General features: G+C 38.1%; 1 pseudogene; it reads left to right on the top strand.

The window, feature by feature from the left end:
- The first annotated feature begins 717 nt into the window (after positions 1 to 717).
- On the top strand, positions 718 to 2,856 carry LOC103069903 (metal regulatory transcription factor 1 pseudogene; annotated as a pseudogene).
- Positions 2,857 to 9,297: the final 6,441 nt, after the last annotated feature.

The following is a 9,297-nucleotide window of genomic DNA, read 5'->3' as shown; positions in this document are numbered from 1 at the left end:
GCTCTCTGTGCTAAAATAACCTATATACCATGTAATTTTTAATAAACGATTTGTTTTTAAGTGGCTCAGATATCTACATTGCAGGAAATATTTAATGTAAGGTTAAGATGAAAGGAAAAATGTATGGTCAATTTCAATATGCTAGATGGTCTGGGAGATCATAGGCATCAGGGGTAAGGGTGGTTATCAGTTCTGCTATATGCATTATCCAAAGTCACAAACACAAGAGAATCACTTCCTCTTTTAAAAATAATCTTGGGCTTCCATCTTTGACAAACTTGTCACATATAAAGCTTGAACTGGAGTAATAAAAATCCTGTACCTTTTTGAGTTTAAATAACTTAGTTGGGTCAACACTTCATGTCTAGAATAGCAGACTAAATTAAATTCAGTTGTAAGGGGAATGAAAAACTATTGCAAAGGTAATGGAAATATACTACCCCATCAATACAAGGACAGGAAAGTCAAGAAGGTGAAATGGTGGAGAAAAGTCCTCTTGAAGGAAATGAAATTAGAAAAGAGAATCCTTTGGACTAATTGCCTATCTACTGTATGGTTTGTAATGTAAGCCATTTGAAATAAAATTCACTTAAAAAAAGAAAGTTTTGGTGCCGCTGGGGAGAGGAGAAGCTGCTGCCACCACCGCCATTGCCGGGAGCCGCGGAGACAAGTCACTACCTTTCCGTTTCTCACAATTGGGCTGAGCACGACTGAACCATGGGGGAACACAGTCCAGATGACAGCATCAGCTACTTTGAGGTAGCGGAAGATGAGCTGACCCCCGATGACAAGATGCTTAGGTTTGTGGATAAGAACGGACTGGTGCCTTCCTCATCTGGAACTGTTTATGATAGGACAGATGTTTTTACCGAGCAGGATCCTGGCACTTTGGAAGACGAAGATGAGGACGGACAGTACGGAGAACACTTGCCTTTTCTAGTAGCGGGTGAAGAGGGCTTTCATCTAATACATCAAGAAGCAATGTCCCAGGGTTATGTGCAACACATTATCTCACCAGATCAGATTCATTTAACAATAAACCCTGGTTCCATGCCCATGCCAAGAAATATCGAAGGTGCAACCCTCACACTGCAGTCAGAATGTCCAGAAACGAAACATAATGAAGTAAAGCAGTACCAGTGCACCTTTGAGGGCTGTCCCCGCACCTACAACACAGCAGGCAACCTGCGCACCCACCAGAAGACCCACCAGGGAGAGTATACCTTTGTCAGTAGTCAGGAGGGCTGCGGCAAGGCCTTCCTCATCTCCTACAGCCTCAGGATCCACGTGCGGTGCACACGAAGGAGAAGCCATTTGAGTGTGAAGTGCAGGGCTGTGAGAAGGCGTTCAACACACTGTACAGGCTGAAAACACATCAGAGGCTTCACACAGGGAAGACGTTTAACTGTGAATCTGAAGGCTGCGGCAAGTACTTCACCACGCTCAGTGATTTGAGGAAGCACGTTCGAACCCAGACAGGAGAAAAGCCATTTCGGTGTGGTCACGATGGCTGTGGAAAAGCATTTGCAGCAAGCCACCACCTCAAAACTCACGTCCGTACACATACCGGTGAAAGACCCTTTGTCTGCCCCAGTAATGGCTGTGAGAAAACATTCAGCACTCAATGCAGTCTCAAAACTCACATGAAAGGTCACGATAACAAAGGAAATTCATACAGTGCACTTCTAAATCACAATGGATCCGAGGATACAAATCACTCACTCTGAGGAATTTAAGCCTTTTGTCCACAGATTCCGAATTTCAAGAACATTCCAATACAGGCCAAAACGCTCACTTTCAGCACACTTTCACCAGCCATCATTTTTGAACCAATGTCCCGGAAGTCAGCTGACCCAGCAATTCAGGAAGATCCTCAACAGACAGCCTGGCATCTCCGAGCCACCCCGGTCTCTACTACCAGCCTCAGCACCGTCTACTCCTCTGCCTGCTCCCTCCCTAGGAACTGGCTCCCAGCAAGCTGCATTTGGCAACCCACCTGCTCTCTTACAACCTCCAGAAGTGCCTGTTCCCCACAGCACACAGTTTGCTGCTAATCATCAAGAGTTTCTTCCGCACCCTCAGGCACCGCAGCCCATTGTGCCGGGACTTTCTGTTGTTGCTGGGGCTTTGGCGTCAGCCATGGCAGCACCGCCTCAACCACAGAGTACAACTGAGCCCCTGCTGGCCATGGTCCAGACTCTGCCCCTGGATGCCAACTCTGTCCTAACTAGTAACCCCACTATAACCATCACCCCGACTCCGAGCACAGCTCTCCTGCAGCCGAGCCTCGTCACGGGAGAACAGAACTTACAGTGGATACTGAATGGTGCCATCAGCTGACCACACACCCAAGAACAAATTCAGCAAACATCTAAAGTTGAGAAGGTGTTTTTTACCACTGCAGTACCAGTAGCCAGTAGTACAGGGAGCGCTGTACAACAGATTGGCCACAGCGTCCCTGTGATCATCATCAAACAAGAGGAGGTCTGTCAGTGTCAGTGTGTGTGCCGGGACTCCTCCAAGGCGCAGGCAGCCAGCAGGAGGAAGGGCTGTCCTTCCCCTCCTGCTCCAGCGCTGAGCGCCCAACCTCCTGATGAGCCCAGCCTGAAGCTACCACCGCAGACTTTTTCCCCGCCCTCGATCCCCCTGTCATCCTCCTCCACCGCATCCTCTTCCTGTGAGCAAAGCAGACAAGCAGTGACTCCTTCAGACCTTCAGACAGAAACGTTACGTGCCATGGATACGTCACAGTTTCTGTCCCTCCAGAACCTGGACACGCCGTCCAGTCTGATTCCCACTGAAGCACTACTGCAGGCGGAGGAGGAGATGGGCCTGACCAGCAGCTTCTCCAAGTGAAAGACCTGGAGGTGCTCACCTCTAGGAACAGAGGCTGAGCAGGAGGCAGAAGGTGAGATGCCTACCATCGTGGGGTCAGCAGTTTGAAGGAGGAAGAAATCTACTGTTTGAAGTCCTCACCTTTCAGACACATTTTCTTTATTCATATCCCAGGAGCATCTATTTTTAAGGAACTGATCTTTGGAGAAAAACAAACAAAAATGAAACAAAACAACAAAAAAACTAAGTTATAAATTAACTATTTTGCTGCACTGTATATCACTTTTGCTTATTGTCATGTGAACTTGGAAATTAAGGTTACTCGTATGCATAAAAATTCTAAATGGAAAAAAAAAAGAAAAAAGAAAGCTTCAGCAATGCTTTCACAGTAGACTTCAACAAATCTCAACATTTCTCCATTTTTTATTTTTAGGCTGTTTAATCTGGTATTGATTATCATTGCTACCAACAAAATTTATCTTGGTTGCATTTTAAAATATCAAGCCAAATGTTGGTAAATCAAAGTGGCATAGGAAAATTAGGAAAATGATAGTAGAAAAGACAATGGTGATTCATATTTTGATATTTTTAAGTGAGTTTGATAGACTATATTGATACTGGGTTTAACAGAATTAAGCATGGGCAAACCACATTTTAGAGGTAACACAAATTTGTATCTCCTCAGGCCAGAGGCCATAGACTCACTTTAGGTCAAAGGATAATGATTGCTAGCAGCATTCATTCTTGTTCAAATACAATAGGTAAAAGCGGTTTTTCCATCTTGTTGGCTTATTTGCTCAACAATACATCAACTGGTAAAATAAGTGTAGAATAATTAACTGAATGTAACATAGGGGTACACTTAGCCTATGAGGAGCCAAACTATGCTAAAGGAAAATAAAGGAAACATCATTGGTCAGAATAGTGCTCTTAAGTAAGGGTGGGTAGACAGAAAAATGGACATATCACTAAATATACTACCTAAAGCAATTTACAGATTCAATACAATCCCTATCAAACTACCCTTGGCATTTTTCACAGAGCTAAGAAAAAAATTTTAGAATTTGTTTGGAAACACAAAAGACAGCAAATAGTCAAAAGCAATCTTGAGAAAGAAAAATGTAGCTGGAGGAATCAGGCTCCCTGACTTCAGACTATACTACAAAGCTACAGTAATCAAGACAGTATGGTACTGGAACAAAAAACAGAAATATAGATAAGTGGAACAGCATAGAAAGCCCAGAGACAAACCCATGCAGCTATGGTCTAATCTATGACAAAGGAGGCAAGAAAAACAGTCTCTTCAATAAGTGGTGCTGGGAAAACTGGACAGCTACATGTAAAAGATTGAAATTAGAACACTCCCTAACACCATACAGAAAAATAAGCTCAAAATGGATTAAAGACATAAATGTAAGGCCAGACACTATAAAACTCTTAGAGGAAAACAGGCAGAACACTCTTTGACATAAATCACAGCAAGATTTTTTTTGACACACCTCCTAGAGTGATAATTAAAACAAAAATAAACAAATGGCATCTAATTAAACTTAAAAGCTTTTGCACAGCAAAGGAAACTATAAACAAGACAAGACGACAACCCTTAGAATGGGAGAAAATATTTGAAACAAAGCAACTGACAAAGGATTAATCTCCAAAATATACAAATAGCTCATGCTGCTCAATATCAAAAAAACAAACAACCCAATCCAAAAAAAGGTGGAAGCCCTAAATAGACATTTCTCCAAAGAAGACATACAAATGGCCAATAAACACATGAAAAGATGCTCAATATCAGTAATTATTAGAGAAATGCAAATCAAAACTACAATGAGGTATCACCTCACACCAGTCAGAATGGTCATCATCAAAAAAACCTACAAACAATAAATGCTGGAGAGGGTGTGGAGAAAAGGGAACCCTCATGCATTGTTGGTGGGAATGTGAATTGATACAGCCACTATGGAGAACAGTATAGAGGTTCCTTAAAAAACTAATACTAGAACAATCCCATTACTGGGCATATACCCAGAGAAAAGCATAATTGAAAAAGACACATGCACCCCAATGTTCATTGCAACAATATTTACAATAACTAGGACATGGAAGCAACCTAAATGCCCATCAACAGAGGAATGGATAAAGAAGATGCAGTACATATATACAGTGGAATATTACTCAGCCATAAAAAGGAACAAAACTATCATACAGAATGAAGTAAGTCAGAAAGAGAAAAACAAATATCATATATTAACACATATATGTCGAATCTAGACAAATGGTATAGATGATCTTATTTGCAAAGCAGAAATAGACACAGACATAGAGAACAAATGTATGCATACCAAGGGGGAAAGGGGAGGGGTGAGAGGAATTGAGAGGTTGGGGTTGACATATATACACTATTGATACTATGTATAAAATATAATAGGTAACTAATGAGAACCTACTGTATAGCACAGGGAATTCTATTCAATGCTCTGTGGTGACCTAAATGGGAAGGAAATCCAAAAAAGGGGGGATATGTATATGTATAACTGATTCATTTTGCTGTACAGTAGAAACTAACACAACATTGTAAAGCAACTATACTCCGATAAAAACTAATTTAAAAAATTAGGAAGATATATGAAGTGATTTATTTATATCAAAGTTAGTGGAACAGAGAAAAACGCAATTTAAATTAAATAATCAGGGACTTCCCTGGTGGTCCAGTGGTTAAGAATTTGCCTTCCAATGCAGGGGGTGCAGGCTCAATCCCTGGTCAGGGAGCTAATATCCCACATGCCTTGGGGCCAAAACACCAAAACATAAAACAGAAGCAATACTGTAACAAATTCAATAAAGACTTTAAAAATGGTCCACATCATAAAACCTAAAAAAAAATGAAATAATCAATTTTCCAGCAAAGATATTTGATCATGGAATTGCCAGTTATATAGCATCTTTAATGTTTAAGAATAATAACATGTAAAGTCTGAGTTACAAACTGTGAGTAATATCACTGCCCAACTCAATCCAAAAAAAATAACAATATAACAGCATCCACAAATTCTTAAGTTTGTTACATACACACACACACACACACATACACACACAGAGCAAACCTTATACTTCCTTATGTACATAGGTAATTATATTTCATAACCATGAAACATAGATATATTAATTCAAATTTTTCCTTCTTTCTTATTTTGTCTGTGACAACAACAAAACGAAAAAGGCCAGGTAGAAAACAAGAATGACCATGAACTTTGAGGGCAAGGGTATAATTCAACCAAATTCAAATATCTCTAACTCTGTAATAATAGAAATAGCACCTAGGTATACAACATATGAGCAACAGTCAATTTCATACCCTTCAACCTTGTTAAGTGGTATCAGATGTAGTCAACATTGGTGCTTCCAAAAGAGACAGAATATTTTTATTCATATTGGAAAAATAAGAAACACTCCCAAGAAGAGGCTATAACTCCTTATATGTTTACTGGGAATTTCATGTACTCTCGATATTTACTCATGCTGTAATCGCTACTAGGTCACAGATTACTGTGGTAAACGCAATCAGGCACTGAGAAACAATACTCTTGCTTCAACTAAATGAGTGCAATAGTTTGTTCTTCCACTAGTAGAGAGATTGTTCTGGTCTCTTTCAAGTTGTGGCTAAGGTAAAACCTAATGCCTTTAAGATTTCCCAAGTTTAGTGAGCATGTAGACCCCCCATCTCAGCACACACCCCCTTTTTTTTTTAAAATTAGGATCCCAAGTTCAATAAGCATAAATAGTAAGTTACAAGATGTAAGGGCAGGATCACAAAAGAATAGTGTTCTCAGTCACATTGTCACCTGTTTAAAGAAACCAATTAAGCAACTGCCCTGATATTTCATTCTATCACTCTCTTTCTTTTTATATGTGTAACACGTATTCCATATGCCAAGAGCTGTGATCAATGTTTCAGAAGTGTTATCTTCTTTTAATAATGACCCAGTTCTTAAAATTTTATCAGTGAGGAAACTGAGGCAGAGTGACATTAAGTAATTTGTCCAGGGTCACCCAACTCGCAAGGGGTAGAGGTGGGATTTGAACTCCGACCATAGGACTTTAGAACCCATACTCTTAACCACTACAAGGTACAGCCCCTTATATTAGTTTGGAAGAAATCTTTTAAAATAACTAATGATTTTTGATGCAAATGAGATTCTAGATCCAAAATTCATCATTCATGGAGTTGAAAAGATCTCTAAATTTATCCTAATCCCCCATACACACACCTGCTAAAGCCTAGTATATCTGGCAGATATTTGGTACTCGTTATATATTTGCTGAATCAACAAATGAAAGAATACAGTATAAATATCCAAATCAACTCAGACAAGAAGATGTCATTATCTAAGGCTTATTATTTTTTGGAATAGTGGCTTTGACTCTATTTCAAGGTGATAGCACTATTTTTGACACTGCAATAGCTCAGTCATTACAAATACTATAGGCACTGGGATCATTATAATTGGTCAGTTCAATGATATCCATTAGATTGGGAGTTGATCAGAAAGAGATAATATATAAACTTGGATAAAGCATTATATATTTTAAAAATTTTCTTCCCAGCTTTATTGAAATATTATTTACATATAGCATATGTAAATTTAGGGGTGTACACTGTGATGATTAGATATATGTATATATTACAAAATGATTACCACAATAAGATTAGTTAGTATCTCTATCCCATCACATAGTCATAATTGTTTTCATGTGTGGTGATAACATTTAAGATCTACTTTCAAGTATATTAAGATCTACTTTCAAGTATATAATACAGTATTAATAATTATAGATACTATTATATTGATGATTTTGTGTTGATCCAGTCTTTTTTTTCATTTTTTATTAGTTATCTATTTTATACATATTAGTGTATATATATCAATCCCAATCTCCCAGTTCATCCCACCACCACCACCCCCACCAAAGCATTATATATTTTTAAAGGAGAAAAAGAATGTTGACTACAGGAAACATAAAATATAAATGAACATAAGTTGGACTTATGTTCTCCATAAGGAGGACTAAAAGTAGGTGCTGTAGGAGTACTTGTTGATTGATGTCTTGGATCAGTGAATTATAGCAAATTTAGATTTCTTTATATAACTGACACTTTTTAAATCATACCTAAGTAAACCAAATCCACTCTTGGAATAGTCTTCAGTTGTTTCATTGTGCCTTGTTTCATGACCAAATGTTCTTCTTAATTTCAGAAGGCAATATAATACGCAATTATTTAAATACAAACTATGTGGTCAAAAGCTATTGACTGATGAGAGATCAGACTCAGGCAACATTAGGAGAATTAATGAAATTATAGTGAGTAAAGAGACAAATGCCAATGGGGGAGTAATCTATAATATCTGAACCTTCGGTAATGCCTGTGGAAAATTTCCAAGAGGACTCCTCTAAGGAAAAAGCTAATTATTTCAGATGTCTCCTCTGTAAAGTCACAGGTCTGTAATCTCTCGTCAAAATGTATAACTTTTAGAAAAGAGTAGAAAACAGCTATGGATGAGTGGGAAAGTGCCAGCTCCCAAGGAGAAAATGATTGGGCTCTAGATGACAGCCTGTCCTGGAGGAAGACAGAGGAACCCCATTGAGACAGAACAAACCATAGCAATTTCATCTTTAATATATTGGATTAAAAGTCCAGGGGAGAAAGCAATTGTTCATGATTTTCTCATTAATATACTATTTAAGAATGTCAGAAGCATCCTGACTACTCATGGAAAGATCTTTCAAAATGAAAATCTTAATTATTACCCATAATATTATCTATTTAAATAATAACACCTAAGCCCTGAAAAGTTGACCAATACCAGGAATATGAATAGTTATATTTCTGTTTCAGTCAGAAAACAGAACAAAATAAAATACCAGTGAATCACTTTTTCCCTCCCCAATTTTTCATTTGCTATATTTGTCAAAAAAATTTAAAAGATAGCAGTTTAGAAAATAGAACAAAATTAAATCATTGAGTTTTTGTCTGTAAAGCATTTTAGGTAAACAATATTTTCAAAAGGTTCTATCATCTAATTTCCACCTGAAGGTTTTGAATCATACACAGTCCAGGAAGTCTGGCAGTAGAGGATAGCAGAACCATAGGAATTTGAGATATATTAGATTTAGCACCCAGGAGGCTACTCATTTCAAAATAAAATTTTCCAAATTTTTAAAGCAGTTCTCTGAGCATACTTGAATGCCCTTCTTCTTTCCAATGGCTATCACAACATTCTCAAATCTATATCTACCCCAAATTTCATCTTTGTTTCCATACTTCAACTATATTTTAATTTTGCTGTCTCCCTTTTCATTGTTTTTTTTCTGTGCTTAATTCCCTGAACATAGAAACCACAAAAAATTGAGACTAAATAGAAAAATGTAATTAAGAAATCCATAAAAAAAAAAAGAGAG

The sequence above is a fragment of the Lipotes vexillifer genome, unplaced genomic scaffold (genome assembly GCF_000442215.2).
Source record: "Lipotes vexillifer unplaced genomic scaffold, Lipotes_vexillifer_v1.1 scaffold776, whole genome shotgun sequence".
Taxonomy (NCBI): domain Eukaryota; kingdom Metazoa; phylum Chordata; class Mammalia; order Artiodactyla; family Lipotidae; genus Lipotes; species Lipotes vexillifer.
This window is presented reverse-complemented; position numbering and strand designations above follow the sequence as displayed.